Raw genomic sequence first — 21,369 nt, 5'->3', positions numbered from 1 at the left:
GATAAATCCAGGCCCACATGGTTTCAATGGTGAGTTCTTCCAAACATTTAAGGGAGAAATAATACCAATTATATAAATATCTTCCCAAAAATATGAAAATAGATCACTTGCCATCTCATTTTGTGGGGCCAGCATTACATCAATACTAAAAGCAGACAAAGACATTACAAGAAAAGACTGCAGACCAACATCCCTCATGAATATAGACACAAAAATTATCAACCACATACAACAAATTAAATACAGAAACACATAAAAAATATGTTAAAAACCAAGTGGTTGTATCCTGGAAAGGCAAGGCTGGTTCAACATTCAAAAATCAATCAACTCAATTCATCATATAAACAGGCTAAAAAAAGAAAAACTGTAAGCTTTTTTTCAAAAGATGCAGAAAAAGCATTTTACAAATTCCACATCCATTCCTAGTTAAAAAAAAAAAAAAAAACCTAATAAATAGCATGTTTCTAAACCACTTGTAGTAAATATCATAATTAATGGTAAAAGACTAAATGTTTTCCACCAAACTAGGGACAAGTAAGAACGTCCACTTGCTCCTACTCAACATCATATCAATAAGGAAGGAAAAGTTATAGGCATATAGATTAGAATGGAAAAAATAAAACTATTGCTATTTATAAACATGATTATCTACTTAGAAAGTCCTTAGGGAATCTAAAAAAAGATTTAGGTGGAGAAGTCCTAGAATTATCAGAGTAACAAAGTCACATATTATACGGTCAATATATAAAATGCAATTATTTTTCAATATACTAGCAATATACAATTAGAAATTGAGGTTTAAAAAGCAATATTACTTACAATAGCACTAAACAATGAAATATGTACTTGTAAATTTAGCAAAATATGTGCAGGATATGCATGCTGGAAACACAAAACACTGATAAAAGAAATCAAAGGGAATCTAAATTAATTAAGAGAAATAACAAAGCTGGAAGTATCATAATTCGAAATTTCAAGATATACTACAAAGCTGTAGTAGTAATCAAAACAGTATGATACTGGCACAAAAATGGACACATAAATCATTGGAACACAAAAGAGACCACTCTTATATGGTCAATTAACCTACAACAAAGGGGGCAAGAATGTACAATGGGGAAAGTCAGTCTCTTCAATAAATGTTGCTGGGAAAACTGGGACAGCTACATGCAAAAGAATGAAAGTGGACCAATTTCCAACACCACACACAAGAATAAATGCAAAATGGATTAAAGACCTAAATGTGAAACCCGAAGCCATAAAAATCCTAGAAGAGAACACAGGGCAGTAATTTCTCTGACATTGGCCACAGTGACATTTTTCTAGATATGTCTCCTAAGGCAAGGGAAACAAAAGCAAAAATTAACTACTGGGACTATATCAAAGTAAAAAGCTTTTGCACATTGGGGGCACCATCAACAACAAAAAAAATGCATTCTAATGAACAGGAGAAAGTATTTGCAAATGATATATCTGATAAGGGATTAATATCTAAAATATAAAGAATGTATACAACTCAACACCAAGAAAACTACCAATCTGACTAAAAAATGGACAGAGGATCCAAATAGACATTTTCCCGCAGAAGACATACAAATAGCTAGAAACAAATGAAAAGATACTCAACATGAGTAATCATCAGGGAAATGCAAATCAAAATCACAATCAGATATCACCCCACATCAGTCAGAATGGCCAAAATCAAAAAGACAAGAAATAACAAGTATTGGCAAGGATGTAAAAAAAAGAAATTTCATGTATCACTGGTGGGAATGTAAATTGATACAGCCACTGTGGAAAGCAACATGAAGGTTCCTCAAAAATTAAAAACAAAAATACCATATGATCCAATAATTCCATTACTGAGTATTTACCCAAATAAAATGAAAACTCTAATACAAAAAGATATATGCACCCCTAAACTTACTGCAGCATTATTTACAGTAGCTAAGATATAGAAGCAGCCCAAGTGTCCATCAATGCACAAATGGATAAGGAAAATGTGATGTACACACACACACACAAATATATTCCACAGCTATAAAAAAGGATGATATCATGCCATTTTCGACAACATGGATTAACCTAGAGGGTATTATATGCTAAGTGAAATAAGTCAAACTGAGAAAGGAAAATATCATATGATTTCACTCATTTGTGGGATCTAAAAAACAAGACAAATGAATAAACAAACAAAAAGCAGAATCAGACCTGTAAGTATAGAAAATAAACTAATAGTTGCCAGAAGAAAAGGGTTGAGGGAACGGCCAAAATGAATAATGGGAGTGGGAGATACGGACTTCCAGTTATGGAATGAATAAGTAAATCATGGGAATAGAAAGCACAATATAGTCATGGGAATACAGTCAATGATACTGTAATAGTGTTCTATAGTGACAGATGGTAGCTACACTTAACGGTGAGCACAGCATAATGTATAAAGAAGTTGAATCACTATGTTGTACATCTGAAATTAAGGTAACAATTGGTATCAACTGTACTAAAAAAATCTAAATATAAATGTGTTCATGGGTTAAAAGATTTTATATTATAAAGACATCAAAATACTCTAAGTAAATAATAAATTCAATGCAATCCCAATAAAAAACCCTCACCATGATTTTTTTGTCACAAACTAATTCTAAAATTTATTTATTTATTTATTTATTGAACATGAGCAGTGGGAGAGGCAGAGGAAGACGGAAAGAAGAATCATAACCAGAGTCTGTCCTAAGCGTGGAGCCCAAAGTGAGGCTCGATCTCATGACCTTGAGATCATGACCTGAGCTGAAAACAAGAGTTAGATGCTTAACCAACTGAGCCACCAGGTGCCCATAATTTAAAAATTTATATGTAAATTACAAAGTAATTAGAATTGCCAAAACAATCTGGAAGAAGACAACAAAGTTGGAGGACTCTCAATATCTAATTTCAAGGTTTAATATAAAGCTACATTAATTTTTTTTTATTTTTTAAAAGATTTATTTATTTATTTATTCATGAGAGACAGTGAGAGAGAGAAGCAGAAATATAGGCTGAGGGAGAAGCAGGCTCCCTGCAAGGAGCCTGATGTGGGATCATGCCCTGGGTCAAAGGCAGATGATCAAAGCATAGAATGTACATACATTTTAAAGCTACATTAATTTAACAGTGTAGTATTAGAGAAAATAGTAACACATAGAACAATGGAACAAAGTCCAGAAGTGGATCAACACACATATGGCTAATTTATATTTTAGAAAGATATGAGGGTAATTCTATAGAGAAATGATAGTCTTGCAACACACAGCTCTGAAATATTTGTACATTTATCTATCTACACTTCAGCTTATAGCTTATGCCCTTTGCAAACATTAATTCAAAATGGATCATAGACCTACATGTAAAATGTAAAACTATAAAATTTCTAGAAGAAAACATAAGAGAAAATCTGCATCATTTTATGGTAGACAAAAAGATTTTAGATCCAACACCAAAAGCATGATCCTTAAAGAAAAAATTAATAAATTATTTTTTGTTAACATGTAAAACATTTGCTCTGCCAAAGATACTCTTAAGAGAGTGAAGAGACAAGCCATACACTAGGAGGAAACATTTGCAAATCACATATTTCATAAAGGATTTATATCCAGAATATAGAAAGAATTCTCAAAACTCAATAATAGGAAATGAAATAACTCTATTTTTTTATATTTAAATTCAATAACCAACATATAGTATCTCTTTAGTTTCAGATGTAGAGTTCAGCAATTCATTATTTGCTTATAACACCCAGTGCTCATCACATCACCTGCCCTCCTTAATGCCCATCATCCAATTACCTCATTCCCCCACCCATCTCCCCTCCAGCAACCTTCAGTTTGTTTCCTATAGTTAAGAGTCTTTCTTGGTTTGTTCTCTCTCTCTGATTTCTTCCCATTCGGTTTTCCCTCCCTTACCCTATGATTCTTTCTGCTCTTTCTTATATTCCACATGTGAATGAAAGCATATGATAATCGTCTTTCTCTGCTTCAGTTTTTTCATTCAGCATAATACCTTCCAGTTTCAACCACCTCAGTGTAAATGATAAGATTCCATCCTTTCTAATGGCTGAGTAATATTCCATGGTATCTTTTAAAGATATTTTTATTTTTTAAGTTATCTGTACACCCAATGTAGAGCTTGAGCTTAAAACCCCAAGTGCTCTACCAACTGAGCCAATCAGGCTCAAACAACCTAATTTTTAATAAATGAGCAAAATATTTGAATGGAAATATCTTCACCAAAGAAGACGTAGAGATGCCAAATAAGTAGACAAAAAGATCCTCAGAATCATTAGTTATTAGTAAAATGTAAATTATAACTTCAGTGAGATACTACTACATATAGGTGCCACTACATGTCTATTAGACTAGCTTAAGTCAGAATAGCTGATGGAGTGGACAACTGGAATTCTCATACACTGATAGTGAGAATACAAAATGGTACAGTGACTTTAGAAAATAGTTTGGCATTTTCTTATAAAAGTAAACATACACTCACCATATGCTCTGATAATTATAATAATTATAATAATAATAATTCTAACTATTCACATCTGTATTTGTGAATTTACCCACTTGCTGAAATTTACTTATAACCCCAAATCAATACTTGTGGGACTTTTGCATCATTCAATGGCATATGCAGAACAATGAAAAACTAGACTAAGCCAACATTCATGTTCCCAGCTGAGAATGAAAAAAGCAGTTCTCTGGATTCTTGTTTTAACTTAATAAATGTCCTTTTTTTTTGGTTATTTAGTTGTGCATTTTTTTGTTTTTGGTGTTTTGTCTTGTTTTGCATTTTTGTGCTTTTTGTTGGTGATTTGCTGTTTAAAGGGCATCTAAGTGTGTAATGCTTGAGTGCTATTTAGTATTTCCAAATACAAGAAAGCTATGATGTGTTTTATGGAGAAAATACATATGCTAGATCAGTTTAATTCAGCCATGAGTTACAATGCTGTTGGCTGTGAGTTCAAGATTAATGAATCAAAAATATATATTAAATAAGGTGTTTTCCAGCAGAAATCAGACATTTAACAAGGTTATGTATTGATCAGTTGACGAAACGGGCACTGTGCCCAGAGGCTCACAGGAACGTAACTCTGTGTTTCCCCTAGGAGCAATGTCTCATTACTTGCTAACTCAATGTTCAAGGTGACTTTATAGAACATTACTACCACAAATAATGAGAACTGATTGTGACATTCCTATGTATCTTCCCAAGATAAATGAACACTCAGGTTTAAACAAAACATCCATATTTAAGTTTTATAACCATTTTTTCATAATTGTCCCAAACTAGAAACTACCTTTATTACTTTTCTGTTATTATCCGTAACTACCACAAAAGTAGCTATTTAAGCAACACAAATTTATATCCTACAATTTCTATAGGTCAGATGTCTAGCAGATTCAGCTTAGTTTCTGCTTAGAATCTCAGAATCTCACAGGGCTGAAGTCAAGGTGTTGATAAGGCCAAGCTCCTTTCTAGGGCTCTAGGGGAAAATACATTTCCTTGTTCATTTAAGTTGTTGGAAGAATTCAATTCATTGCAGTCGGAGGACTGAGATTCCTGGGTTGTTGTTTTTTTGTTGTTGGTTATTAGCTGAGGACTGTTTTAAACTTCTAGAGACTACCCCATGCCTTAGCTCACATCTCCCTTCTTCTATCTTCAAAGCCAACATCAGCAAGCCAAATTCTCACACTGCATCTTTTGACTGACTCTTCTTCCTTCCTCATTTACTTTTAAGGACCTGTGATTACACTGGACTCACAAGGATAGTCTTCCCATTTTAAAGTCAGCTAATGATCAATCTTAATTCCATCTGCAATGCTCCCTTTCTGCCACTTAATATAACATAGTCATCAACTTACTATCGGGGGCAAAGATTAGGGGAGCCGAAATCCTGCTTACCACACTACCCAAATGTCCTCCAACTAGTGAATAAATAAACTATGGTATATCTGTACAGTAGAACACTGCTCAGGAATAGAAAGGAAAAAGCTATTTATACACTCCATAATATGGATGAATCTCAAAAGTATTATGCTAAGTGAAAGAAGGCAGATTCAAAGGGTTACAAACTGTATGTGTCTACTTCAATAGAAAGCTAAAAAACAGATTAGTGGTTGCCTGTGTTAGGGGTTAAGTAGAGGGTTTGACTACACAGGGGCAGCATGAGGTAGTGTTTGGAGGAAACCGCCACTTTTCCTCAGTTTCTTTTTCTATTCATAGAACCCACATTCTTTACCAAATGCCTCAGGCCAGTTCCTTCAAACTGTTCTCATCCTAATGTCAAGGTCATGCAAAGAATCTTTGAGTAATTCTAATCGACTTTGATCTCCAGGTTTTCCTTCTTTTTGAGCCATATAACACTTACCTGTGCTTGACCAGGAACAACCCTTGGTAGCCAAATTCCAAGTATGCTCTAAAAATCAAAAAGAATATGTGGTGAGGGATCCCTGGGTGGCTCAGCGGTTAAGCGACTGCCTTTGGCCCAGGGCACGATCCCAGAGTCCCAGGATGGAGTTCCACGTCGGCTCCCGGAATAGAGCCTGTTTCTCCCTCCTCCTGTGTCTCTGCCTCTCTCTCTCTCTCTCACTCTCTATCATAAATAAATAAATAAATCTTAAAAAAAAAAAAAAAGAATATGTGGTGAAAGTAGCCTATTGTTTCATAGCCACCAAGAATCTTTCCAAAAATTACTCTGAAGTTTCTTCCAAAAGGAAATAGGTCATTGATAATTTTTTAAATCATTTGTGAAGATTCCCATGCTGGTTCCTCTCAGGTCTGTAACTGGTAGTATAGCTACAGAGGAGCAGGAATTGTCCGATTTTAGGCAGAGATTAAATGAAATTCCTAAAATGCTACCCAACAGTTGACTTCTAAAATTCTCACCAGCCATGGAGGGCACCATTATCCTGATAGCACAAGCCTCCATGTGGATAGTGGTTGTGCTGTTTGCTGGTGATAAGATTTCTAGTCTCAGGCCATCTTTCTGTACCATGCTTGACTTAATGAGGAGAAGAGAGATATAAAGAAAATAAAAACTCAGCTACAAATCTCCATGATTGAAAAGCCTTCATTATTATTTTAAAGGTATTGTCCTTACAAAGAAGGAAAGCAGAAACAGAGTTCTGGGCTACAGTATTCCCATATATATGGTTGCCAGAGGAAATTGATCTGAAACTTCCTAAATCTTGATTAGAATTTCCCTCCATTCAAGCTTTATTAACTCATTTTAAAATTTCCAATATTTCTGTAGCATTTTCTGCATATATACAGAAGACAGAGATATTGGCTCTGTAACTGTCAGTTTCTTCAAAATTTATAAAAAGATTAACATACTGGGAGTTTTATAGATTCAGATGGGTCCTCAGCTTCTACATTCCCCCTCATTCTCATATCAGAAACCAAAACCTCTGCTGAGAAATAGTCATTAACTTGCTTTAGCTTCATTCTTTGGGAGTCAAAACCATGATCTTTGTTCTAAAACAGCCTCAATGCAGGATCTCAGTTCTGATAACTGTGTTTCTTTCTTGTTCCTAGCATCATTTTAGTTTGTACACCTCCATTTCTTATGTCTGTCTTTCAAGCATAGTTGCTGTTCCTGAATTCCTCTTCTGGTAATACACTAATCCCTACACTAACCACCTACTCAGGTAATGGTATTTTTCCTAAGTGCCAGGCTGGTATTTAAAGATCCTTTTACTTAGGGATAGATTTTTTGGGGGGTGCCTTTTGCAAGGACTTCTGGATATTGCTCTTGCTAGATTTTCATTTCCAAATCTCACCCTCCCTCCAATGGATTATTCTTCTTCATTTGCCCCTCTTTTTCCATTTCCCTTACTGTTTACCTCCAGTTTATCACTACCATTAGATCTTGTTAAAGGGATTAGGATAGTTTAGTCTTTGCATTGACTGGGAGCAATGGGATATGATGAACCCAGTAAGATCACTACCAAAATGAGGATGGGGTCTATGTGCTGAGTTCAGATGAGATTGTGACCAAAGTGAATACAGTTGAGATGGCAATGAGCAGTGAGGTCTTGGGTAAGTTTCCCTCCCACTTCAGAAGAAATTAATATAATTTCATTTCCCCATCCCTTTCCCTCGAAGTCTTCCCAAGTCTAAGAACTTAGTTTCTACTTAGAAAATTGCAGGGATCCCTGGGTGGCTCAGCGGTTTAGTGCCTGCCTTCGGCCCAGGGCATGATCCTGGAGTCCTGGGATCGAGTCCCACATTGGGCTCCCTGCATGGAGCCTGCTTCTCCCTCTGCCTGTGTCTCTGCCTCTCTCTCTCTCTCTGTCTCTCATGAATAAATAAAAAAAGAAAATTCCATTTATTACACTCTCAAAAAAAAAAGTAAAAGCAGCATTATAGAGTTGCATTTTTTCTTAGAGATCCACTTTTATTAGTAAGCTTGAGGAACTCAGAAAAGGAATGTGCTCAATTTAAACTCAGGGTGGGCACAAACTTTGCCTCCTATGTAGGATAAACCTTTTCCTCACACCTGGAAATGTGTCACACTTGCCCAAGGACTTAAGTAGGCACCAAAATAAATCATAGAAAAATAAGATGAAAGCGTTCATCACTCATGCCTAATCCATGTGATTATTTGTATACACACTTATGTGTGTATAAAGTACTAAACCTTGAACACCTCACTATGTTCTCAGATAGTTACCACAGTGTAATGAGAGTCATGATATAGTACTTCTTGAATATGGAATGTTTAACTCAAAATCCACTTATTGTTGTTATTCAACAAGAGGAACATAGGAGGAAAGCTTCGATTTTCCTTTCCTATATTTTCTTCCATCCAGCTAGATGATCCCCTGGCTACTGCATCATACTACCCATTCCCTGCATAGCCCCAAATGGCAATCAATACTGTCAGTGGGAAATATCTACCATTATCTGCATTGTTTTTCAGAATCAAAGCCTTGCTCTTTTGCTAGTGACCACCTACCTGCCCCCATGGCTTTATTATTTCTAGCAGTTTCACTGTTCATTTAATGACACAAACTAAAATTCTTGAATTGTCTTTCATTTCTTTCTTTCCCTATACCACATAAAAACACTCAGTAAACTTAAAAAATGTTTCTCAGTCCATTCTTTATTTTTATTCCCATCGCCACTACCTTGGTCTAAGCCCTTTGTAGTCCATCCTTTGGCTATTGAGTACCCTCCAAATCAGTCTCCCTGGCTTCAGGCTTTTGTTTGTTTGTTCTTAAAGATTTATTTATAAATAAATAAGGCTTATTTATTTATAAATTTACTTATTGAGAGAGAGCATGAGCAAGGGGAGGGGCCGAAAGAAAGGACCCCCCCCCCCACACACACACACAAGCAGACTCCCCCTGCCCCCTGCTGAGCCAGAAGCTCGAAGTGGGCTTGATCACAGGACCAGGAGACCATCATCTGTGAGATCCCAACCTGAGTCTAAACAGAGAGCCACGCAGGTGCTCCCTGGCTTCAGTTATATTTCATTCCCCTATCAATCATCCCAGTTTACCACAGGAAGATTGGCCTTTCTTCCTAATAAATGGAAGGGATTTAAAAACAAAATTTCCGGGATCCCTGGGTGGCGCAGCGGTTTGGCACCTGCCTTTGGCCCAGGGCGCGATCCTGGAGACCCGGGATCAAATCCCACGTCGGGCTCTTGGTGCATGGAGCCTGCTTCTCCCTCTGCCTATGTCTCTGCCTCTCTCTCTCTCTGTGACTATCATAAATAAATAAATAAAAAATAAAAAAAAAAACAAAAACAAAATTTCCAGTGACTCACAACAGAAAATACTTGATATATATTTGTGAAATGAAAGAATAACTATTATTCAGAATATCTGTCATGGTACTTTGCATATGAGAGGCACTCAATAATTAGAATAAATTTTCCAACTGATGTTAGTTTTTAATAGATCTTAAAAGAGAAGGTCTGAGTACAAATATCTAAATATTTTCCTCATGAAGAAGGTCATCAGAATCAACTGTTAAAACATGTCTGAACAATATTCTAGCAATACTCCTAGATCTTTAAAATGATCCTTTTAGATCAACTTTAGTTCCAACTTTATCATTTTCAAGGAGTTCATGCTCTGCTTATTTTCACCTAAGGTTTTCCATAAAGTGAAATCTCCCATAGATTCAAATGTTTCCTCCTAACTCCTGATTATTTCTGTAATATTTTAGGCATGTCACCAACATAGCCTGTATTAAATACAAATACACACATACAAATGCACACACACACACACATTTAACAAAGGAATTGGTTTTTAAAGCATAAAAGTAAAGTTTCATATTTATTGCAACATTTCATTTCTTGAATTATTCTTTAAAATTTAGAAGTTGAGTGGTTTTACTCATTTGAGGAGTAAATTAGAACTGAAATCCCTCATTAGAATTCTAAATTCCTAAAAGTCAAAACATAAAAATGGAAGTAAACCATTTCGTTTATTAGGCAGTTTAATAATTGCTAAAGCCAATTACTTGGGTCGCATAAATCCCAAAAAGTAAGTATCAAGCATAAAAATAGAGGAAATAATAAAACTACACATTAAGGATAGAAAGTGATTTTTTTAAAAATCCCTTTTCTTCAATTTTCATGTTACAGGCTATGCCAATCATCTATGATAGTTACGTAATTTTATCTCCCTAACCAGGAATGACCATTTTCTAGAGTGGAGAATGAGTTCCATACAAGGTGAAAAACAGTGTGAATGGTTTTCTAAGGAAAAGTTCTTTGAACAAAGTTCATTTAAGACCATTTACTACCACAGAGTTAGAAAACTGTTTCCATTATCCACATGAACCAGCACTGCTGCTGTAACTCCAAAGCACCGTTGCCAAGAGTGATGTGAGTCATTAAGTCTCAAGCAGATGCTAAGACTCGGAAGACCCGGGGCGTCGCACACTGCTTCAGTGCACCACAGCCCATAACTTCCAGGCAATCAAAGGTCAAATGAAGAAAGCACGAGTCTACTATTATGGAAGATTATTTGGCACACACTCTCAATTTTTCTGTCTTCCCTGGTGGTCAATAGCATTATCTGAAATGCAAGGCATTTTATATGGAACTTGCCACAGGAAGAGGATTCCTTGAGACAAAACTGGAAAATGAATTGCCTATAGCATGAATAAGTTGCTATTGCATGCCAATTTACTTCTTTGGAATGATCACTGATACTCTATTTTTAACGAAAAGAGACCTAATAATTTCACTAGCCCCAACCTTCACATTGGCACAATCTAGTCTCTGGGCCAATATGAACACGCAGAACATCTAGTGGGGAAGAACAGCATCTTGTATCACCTCCTCGCGGACAGAGCCACAGGGGATGGCATAGGAAAGGGAGAACCATAGACTTCTCTTTGCAAGCTGCATCCTAAACGTGAACCAAAGGAATGAATATTTATTATGCTGACTTTCAAAAGGAAATATTTAAAATTTAAGAAGTGATGGACAGAAAGAGAATGGGAAACACACTAAAATCCTTCACATAATTTAATGGTTTTCTAGTATTTTCAGTCTCTCCCTCTGTAACTTTTCCCTTTCTCCCTTCAAACAGGTTAATTACTCCATTATTAAAAAGCAATTGTCAACTCATGCTACCAGTAGTACTGACAACTGTTCTCTTTGCTTCTAAAACTCCAATTCTGCTTTCTTTTATGCCTTCTTGCCTCACTGTTTTCTCTTAGGACTCCACGTGGTAGCCATACCAGATTAGGGATAATTTCCCAGGGGGGCCCATTCTTTCATTCTTGGCCTTTGCAAATGATGCAGAAATGTGTTCCATGCTCCCCTTCATTTCTAAATTAATTCATAATCAAATCACTTCCTCTTCCAGACCTATTACGACCATCCAGTTAGATTCGACTTCTCTATGCTTCTGTTGTATCCTATCCCTCCTTCCATTTCATCATTTTTCATGCTGTATTTTCCTTGTCGCTATTATTGGACTCAAGATGATTTTCTCCTTGAGTATGAGAATTGTCTTTTATCTCTTTATCCCTGGCCTGAGCATAGTCCCCAGCATGCAACACTTACTGAACACTCACTAAATAAATAAGTATAAATAAATAAACTGTATCCAGAGCAATGATTTCACCGTGCTTTTGACCCAGAAATTTAGTCTCTAGGAATTTACCTAAAGTTGTCACATATGGAACTATTTAAAGATGTCAGTACATATAGGGACCTAATTCTATGGTACCATCAAGTCTTCAGCATAGTGGTGGGTATATATGGGTCCACTACATTTTCCTTAATGTGTTTTTGTACGTCTGAAACACAACCTAATTAATTTTAAAAGTTAAAATAAAAATATAAGGACATATATAAAAAAACCACACATAAAATGTTATTTACAATAGTGAACAATTAGGAAAAACTAAACTACATTTTAAAAGGATAGGGATAAAATTGTGATATGTGAATATAAATTAAGTCTACATATGTATTGAAAAGGGTGGTTTAGATAGATGTCTTTCATGGAAAAATGACTACAATATTTATTCAATGCGAAAACAGATCACAAAATACAAATTATATTATGACCCCTTTCTTTTAAATTGTGTGTTAATACAAAAGATACCTTAGAGAATTTTTTTCTAAAAGGTTCACTTATGATTTATTCTGGGTGGTAGATTTCAGGATATATACATATTATGCTCCAAATATAATTTAAATGTTTTTTAAGAAACTTATTTTAATATTCAGAAAAATATTGTTTTCATTTGGAAAACAATTTCCTCAAAATACTAAGTAATCGTTTTTTATATTTCTTTTCAAAATCGAAAGTAGTCTAGAGAATGCTCATTATTATTTTTATTGATTTATTTTGATTTTCTTTGTTTTAAAATAGTTAATGACTTAGGGACGCCTGGGTGGCTCAGTTGGTTAAGCATCCAACTCTGATCTCAGTTCAGGTCTTGATCTCAGGGACATGAGTTCAAGCTCTGCACAGGGCTCCATGCTGGGTGTGGAGCCTACTTAAAAAAATTGTTAAATAGTTAATGACCTAGAATTAAGTAATAAGGCAAGGAACACATAACACAACTATTTTTTAAGGATATATAAATTTTTTCATTCTTTCCTCTTTCTGCTACAAGCAGAAAGCAAAGTTAAAAAAAAGGAAAGCAAAGTTTTTCCATGTTCATATATTTTTCTACCCATATTTTGGAAAGAGAAAGACACGAGTAAAGAGAAAAGGGGAAAATGAGGAGTTGATGAGACAGAAGAAGGCTGACATATAAAGATAGAACAAGAATTCTCAAATTTATTCAGTCTCATTTCTCTTTGAAAAATCTCATGAAAAAAATAGATCCTCACCAGAAAAAAAAAAAAGGCCTATTCATACAGGATATGCATATAAGTTCAGTGGACCCACAGATTCTATGAAGCACGTGAATACCTTAGAACAAAAATTATGACCTGGAGAGACAAAAAAAAAAAAAAAAAAAGAGAGAGAGAGAGAGAGAAAGAGAGAGAGAGAATTAGGCACCAAATAGAGAGAACTGAAATCTGGAGTATTGGTATGACAAGCTTTCCTTATTGCTACAAATTTTAAAATCAGGAGAGTCTTTACAACTTCAGACAGGAGTAGGCAACAGCATTTTTCATCACTGTCTTAACAAATATTTTTTAAAGGTGAATCCCAGATTCAGATGCAGAAATGCAGAAGTGAACACCTGCATTGAAGTTTAAACAATTATAAAAGATAGGAGCATAGTAGGTTCACAGTAGTTGACATTTTTAAATGAAATCTTCTCAAGCCAAGCTTTGTGATCTTGAAGGTTTGGTTTCCCATAATTTAGTGTTGAAAACATTAGAAGCTGCGAGGGGCGGGGGCAGTTGAGGGAGAAGGGCTGAGGTGTGAAGAAAAGACAGAGGATCAAAGGAGAAGACAGCTCAAGCAACTGAACTATCTCAACTTTAATCAGAATTAAATTTTTTTAAAAAATTGAAAGGGAAAGTAGACAATTTTGCAGAATGACATCTGTGGGCTAACTTCAATAATATCTAAAGGACAGTTTTCAATTTTTATTCATACTATACCCTAAAGAACTAAAAGTCTGTGTGTTAAACGTTTTTGTATGCATAATTTGTTATTCTGTCTATAACTAATCTATTCTTTCTACTGTGTTCCCACATTGTTTATGTAAGTACATATCCTATCTAACCTAAAGTTTAGTCTGAAATCAAAAAAGAGCCCTTTAGGATATATTTAATCTCTTAGTTAAAAATGGTCAGTTTTGCAGATAACTTTCCTCCAGCTGCTTCTCTCCACAAGACAAGACAGTTGTATCGTTCACATGCTCTGGACTAGAGGCAGACCAGGATAATCAACAATTCTGGGATGTAGATTCCTTACCAACCTACTGTCAGGCTCCTCCTGTCTCCAATACAAAAGTTGGTCCCTAGTAAACTTTTGATCCATTCTTCTTTGCTTGGGGCCCTGTTTCTGTTCAGAGTTCAGGTCCAGAAGGTCTCATCTTATCTCCTGCTGGTACTAACAACCATTCTAAGTCTCCTCCTACTCCTTCCTGGCACAGACGATCTATCCTATGGCCATGTCTGAAGAGCCATGCTTCTAGACCGTGCTTTTGGGTCTCCCCAAGCATGTTTTCAGTGATGTGACATAGGTCAGTCTGCAAAGTGCAAATCTAGATTCCTCTCAGGGTTGCAAACTAGGGCATAGAGAACTGCCCCACTCTGGATTTGGTGATATCCTTATCTAACTGCCTTATCTATCTACTACCAGTCTAGCTTGAAGTCTGAAGGACAGAAATAGAGGTCCCTGTGTTTTACCATTTCACATGCTATTTTGTCTCTATTTCCTTCCCACAAGCATTCAAGACTGGGAAAGAGAGTTCTCCCCCTTTTCTCCTCCTTCTTCTACTACCGAAATGTTCCCTATCTGAAACTCAGTGACCTAGCTTGCCAAACAATATTTCTCTCATGCTTAAAGATCAAACAATATTTCTTTCATGCTTAAAGAGACAGAAACTTTAAGCAATTCAGCAAACAACAGCCTGACTTGCAAGACAAAGTATAGATGAAAACACCCTCTTTTTTACTTTCAGAACCTGAAATCGCTTCCCAGATTTCATGGATGCTTAGACGAATGAGAGTGAAGGAAGATTCAGAAGGTCAGAAAAGGAATCATATAAAAATTTAATCTATTAACATTGTTCTATACCCTAAGTCAACTCTCCCTGGTCCATTGGCACAATCAAGTCAAGCACCCTTTAGTACCAAAAGGATTTACATTGACAAGAAGTAATAGAAGTATTACCAGTACCTGTCCCCTTCTTTGCTTTCCTGCCCCTGGCTCCAAGGTATGCTGGGATGGATGGAGTACACAGCTAAATCAAAGATCATTGTTTCTCCTGAAACATCATTCAGCTTCTAACACTTTCAATTCCAGGCAGGGGAGATCCAGCGGAGTTGTGCTGAGTCTCAAGGCATCACCTTGACTGGTGGTGGAGGGACAATTAACACTATTTGAATTAGCCTCATTCAATGTACAAAATTATATAGTCTCTCTCCCCATGTCTGCCCATCAGAGCAGAACCTGTTTTTATAGCTCTCTCTCTCCCAAGGCTCCTACTGCAGAATTATTTCCTTCTGAGACTCAGGAAGAAGAGACTCATATTGTCTATTAGCTCAACTACTTTATCTTACTTAGAAAGACAAGTTTAATAAATCAGAACATTCTTCTATCTGAATCCTGTCTACCAACACTATGTTATCTTTAATTCATGAGTGTATGTACTATCTGAACTTTGAACAGTAGAATGGCCTTGACTCTTTTTTTAATCTCTAGGGGAAAATTCCTATACACAAATTAAAATCTTGTTTCACCTTTTTCATCCCAACTCTCAAACTGATATACTCACACACAGAATCTTTAGAAATCAAAAGAAGGGAAAAGAGATTAATGATGGGGAGCAGAGAAAAAGAAGGCAAAGTTCAAGTCTACTTTTCTAACCACCCAGGAAAACTGGATGTTCTCTGAAGGATGACATTTGAGAACACAATGGGAATGAATAAACAATTGGCACGTGTTGGGAATTGGGCCTAAGAGATGCTCCTATACATAACTAACAGTGAGGGGAAAGAAGAAATGTTTATTCTGGGTCAGAGTATTCTGGAAAACACTTTTAGGGGATATATCTTAGTCTGTTTGAGCTGCTACAACAAAAGACTATAGACTGGGTGGCTTATAAACAACAGAAATTTATTTCCAGTTTATTCTGGAAACTGGCAAGTTTAAGATCAAGGCACCGACAGATTCAGTGTCTAGTATGGGTCCACTTCCTCATAGATGGCTGTCTTTTCACTGTAACTTCACATAGGGAGAGAGGCAAGAAATCTCTCTGGAATCCCTTTCATAAGAGAACTAATACCATTCATAAGGGCTGCACCCTCATGACCAAATCACTCCCAAAGACTTCACCACCTCCTAACACCACACTGGGGATTAGGTTTCAACATATCAATTTAAGGGGAACATAAACATTCAGTTGATGGATATTAGAGAAAAGAGGGTCCAATTTGCGAGAACAGGGTTTTCAAGTTGATTATTACACCTAGAGATTTTGCTCCATAGGGTTGTCATATATTAAGGTAAGTTGCCTGGCATCTGTTGAAGTATTCTTTCAAACTATTTAAACATTTCACTATCTTTTTCACTAAATCCCTGTGAGAAATATTCAGTTTAATCCTTGCAAAGTATTAATTCATAAAATTTCTGAAAACACAAAACATTTTAATGGCAAATTTTACTTCATGTATGAATATCTCAAGTATCTCTGAGCTCATTGAAGGCACATTAAGAGGTTTGCTACATCATTGGCCAATGCCAAATGTTACATCTGGCATATAGTAGGTACTTAGGGGGAGAAGGAGTGGAGGGGAAGGGAGAGAAAAAGGAAGGAAAGAACTAAAGAAGAGAGAGAGGAAAGGACAATGGAAAGAAGGAACAAAAGAATAGGGTGGGAGGAAAAATAAGTAAATATTAGACAGACATAGCAATGCCTTCTTCTTGACTTATATGAAATAGCAAATCTTATATCAATTGCTGACAGAGTACTCCTTGAGGGGGTAACCGACTTGACAGGACAGTGTGACAAATAAATATCTCTTAGGCCAATAGAATTCTGACTCCTTGAGGATGGTCAGATCTGTTCTAAAAGAAATCTCTCAAATAACAGTTTTGCCCACAGGAGAACAAAACTCTCTTCACCAAGTAGTCCCATATACCATCAATGACTCGTGTGGTTGGGGATACATGTTAAGAATTGTCCAAATATTCCACATGTGCCACAGACGTTGTAGCTCTGGAACCCTATTAATTCAGTTAATGCTAAAGGAACTTATGCTACCAAATATAGACATCTGTACCCTGGGAGGTATGTGTGTGTGCCTGTGTGCATTTATACGTGTGCACAAATATGTGCTCACATAAGAGTATGCAAGCAACAGAATAGTTCTTGTTTTTATCACCTTTTGCCTATAATAGTTAATAATTTTGAACAGCCTTCTTCTAATTACAAACACAAAACAAGAAATTTTGAAAACTACAGAAAATTACTAAAAAAAAAAGTAAAAGTCACTCATAATGCCAAATGCAGAAATAAGTACTATTAATATTTCGGCATATATTTCCCAAGATTTTTTCAACTGGGATTATACTATGCTTAATATTTTATGAGCTACTCATACTCATATTATTAATCACCCTGAATATTATTGTCTGTCATGAAGTATACATTCTTTTGCCATGTGTTATTAATGTCTATAGGTATTTCTTATCATACAGACTTAAGGTCCTTTAGTAATATTCTTTGGTAGTCAGTGTGAGTTGTTTATATTTTTTTATGTTTGCTATTAAATATTAATGGTCTGATTCACATCCATCATTATTTCCTTAAGGTGAATTTTAGGAGATAAAATCAGTAGATCCAAACATATTTTCATTTAAAATATTTTAATATATATATATTTCCAAATTATTCTACACATATGTTGTGTCACTCTTACCTCCCTCTACAATGCATGAGTCCCACTAACCTGAACTATTGACAACACTGGCTATCATTTCTCTTTCATGTTCAAATTTTAAAATACAAAATACATAGGTTTTTATTTTTGTTAATCCACTGTGCAGTTAAACAACATTGTTTTTTCATTTTGTATTGTTTTGTTGGTTTATGTTCTAATCATGTTTCTGTTATTCATGTTTTTTATGCTCATTCCTTCATTATTTTTTGTAAAGATTCTTTATTTAATGAGAATATTCACTTTTGGGGGGCTTAGGGGTAAATTTCTGGAAAATATGTCATCAAGTTGTAGTAACGGCATTTAACACAAGATCTACCCTGTTAACAATTTTTTTAAGATTTATTTATTTATTTGAGAGAGAGTAAGCAGAGGTGGTGAGAGGTACAGGGAGAGGGAGAGAATCTCAAGCAGGCTCTGTGCTGAGCATGGAGTCCAACTCAGGGCTACATCCCATGACCCCAAGATCATGATCTGAGCTGAAACCAAGAGACAGATGCTTAACCAACTAAACCACCCAAGCACCCCTTAACAAGTTTTTAAGTGTAAAATACAGTGATAATTACAGGCATGATGTTGTACAGCATATCTCTAGAACTTATCGTTATGCATACCTGAAATTTACATTCATAATATGTGGACATATTTAAACTTTTATTCATAATATGTTGACATACAAAAATTTTTAGTTTTATGTAGGCAAATATGTCAATTACCATTGTTTTTACTATTTATGTTTTATAATTTGAGGTAGAGATCTTATTTTTATGATTAATAATGCTTTCATTATTACAATTTATTTTTTTTAAGATTTTATTTATTTATTCATGAGACACACGGAGAGAGGCAGAGACACAGGCAGAGAGAGAAGCAGGCTCCATGCAGGGAGCCTGACATGGGACTGGATCCTGGGTCTCCAGGATCGCGCCCTGGGCTGAAGGTGGCGCTACACCACTGAGCCACCAGGGCTGCCCTTAAATTCTGATTGCATTAAACCTCGTTCCTAAAATCTTTATTCAGTCTCTTTAATTTAACTGATTTGGTGCTAATCACTAAATAAACATAGCTGTGTTTTCATATCAAGTATTTGGTTGTACCTGCATACCTTACTCTTCTTTTTAAAAAAACAAAAACAAAAAACGTGTATAATTTTTTTGTTCTTCCATCACACTTTCGTATGACTTTAAGTTCTAAAATGTTTTGGAGCACATAATGAAATTGAATTAAATATTTAAATGAATAGGATAAAATTAACACTTTTACAGTATTCACACTTCCATCCTGGAACATGATATATACATTTATTTAATCAAGACTCTTTATTTTTAAAAAAGGCTTTGTATAATCTCAAGTGTACTGCTCTGTTTATACAGGTTCCAAACTCTTGTTCATTTTTGTTAGTTTTTGAATATCCAGAAAATATTTTTGAGAGACGTCTATGAACAATGAGTTAATTTATTCTTAAAGTTTTGCTACTAACGTGAATGAAAACTGTTTTCAACAATGTTTTGTGATCATTGCTGATTACTATAGCTCTTTATTTTTTATGTATTTTATAAATATTCTATTGCTTGTTAATCTTAATACTTCTGAGTTATTTCAAGTTATCTGGATAACAAATCACATTATCTACAAATAATAATTTTGCACCATCTTTTCAACTATTTTTACTTCAAATTTGTATTTCTTTATAGTATATGGTAACAGATTTCAGAATAGGATAGTATATTAGTAAGCCTAGAATGAACTATTCAAATTTTCAATCTTTATGTCCATGTTTTCCCCGTTTTACTTAATTTTTAATTATAAGAGTTTTATTTCATTAGACTTTTCAAGGAAGCAATTTTTTATATTAACCTATTACTTTTGTGATGGTTTTTCAAATTATTAAATTCTTCCTTTTGCCTTATCATTTATGCCTTGTTCTTAAATTTTATTTTGTGAAGTTAAAAAAATATTTTGAATAGGACACTTAATTATTTCATTTTCATTCTCCTTTTTCAATAGTGAAGGTTTTTAAGGTATGTATTTTTTTTACTATATATATGGATGCATCTCCTAAATTTGAAGTGTTCAAAATGATAGCATTTTTTAATTTCTAAAAACATATTTAATTTCTGACCATGAGCTACCAGCCTGCTTCATACAAACAACTTTTATAACTTCCTTACTGTGCTAGATATTATAATGTTGGTTCCTGATGAATCATGCTCCCAGTTTTCAAGCTTTATATAGTTCTCTTTCATATTGATTCTGGGCTTGGACATAAGACTCTGGCCATGCATCAACATGCATGATGTGAACAGAGAGTTGACAAGCATTTGTACACTAGGACTTATCTTCTTGGAACTCAGTCTCCACGCTGTTCTCCTGAAGAGAGGGGACATATGGAAATACATTCTCTGAAGGATAAGATACTGCATGGAGAGCCAAGGTAGCCTGGCCAATCTCCCAGCTTAATGCAGCTGACACTGCATGGCATAATGAATCACTCAGTTAACCAAAATAATCATAAAAAATAATAAATCCTGTTATTTTAAGCCACTAAATGCTGGGAACGTTTGCTATGTAAAATTTTCAATTTTTCTTTTTAACCTTGATCTGACTCAATGATTTTTCTATTTAGCTAAGTTTCTGAGAAGATTATTGAGAAGAAAGATATTTAAGTCTCCATGTATCAAATATGCCACCCACCAACAAGGCAATACAATCTACAGTTAAATATGAATTAAAAAGGCTTTTTTTTCTCTCTTTTGTTTTCCATTGCAGCAAATGAATCCTTGTTTATTCCAGTATCATTTTATTAGTGATCCAGTAGAAACATAGGACATGATTTATTAAATATCATTATTCTCAAAGTCCTTATATATAATTTCTAAATCATATCTACTTTTGAAAATACAAGGTGTCATGCAGAACATTTAACCAATGGTAATTAATTTGTTGTGTTATAGACCTTTTTTTTAAAAAAAAAATATTTTATTTATTTAGTTGAGAAAGAGGGAGAGCACAAGCAAGGGAATAGCACAAGAGGGAGGGGGGAACCAGGCTTCCCACTGAGCAGGGAGCCCAAATACATGAGGCTCAATCCCGGGACCCTGGGATCCTGACCTGAGCCAAACGCAGACGCTTAACCAACTGAACCACTCAGGTGCCCCTAGACCTTTTTAAATAAATGAGAAATTTGTGTGTCCTCTCCTCAGAAAAATACAACTTTACAAAGAAATTATTACATACAATTTCAGCAGTTTCATGGATCATCTGAGGCGAAATCATGG

At 35.2% G+C, this 21,369-nt stretch overlaps 1 long non-coding RNA gene across 1 annotated transcript in view; it reads left to right on the top strand.

Annotated features, from left to right (window-relative positions):
* LOC119866727 overlaps nt 1–15,603 on the top strand; it is an 83,821-nt gene extending 68,218 nt beyond the window's left edge. The window contains exon 5 of the long non-coding RNA XR_005381160.1: nt 15,112–15,603. This is a non-coding gene — a long non-coding RNA (uncharacterized LOC119866727). The remainder of the gene's footprint in view (nt 1–15,111) is intronic.
* Nucleotides 15,604–21,369: the final 5,766 nt, after the last annotated feature.

Source organism: Canis lupus, chromosome 29, assembly GCF_011100685.1.
Source record: "Canis lupus familiaris isolate Mischka breed German Shepherd chromosome 29, alternate assembly UU_Cfam_GSD_1.0, whole genome shotgun sequence".
NCBI classification, from domain to species: Eukaryota; Metazoa; Chordata; class Mammalia; order Carnivora; family Canidae; genus Canis; species Canis lupus.
The sequence above is the reverse complement of the archived record's forward strand: the minus strand, read 5'-3'. Positions and strand labels throughout refer to the sequence as shown.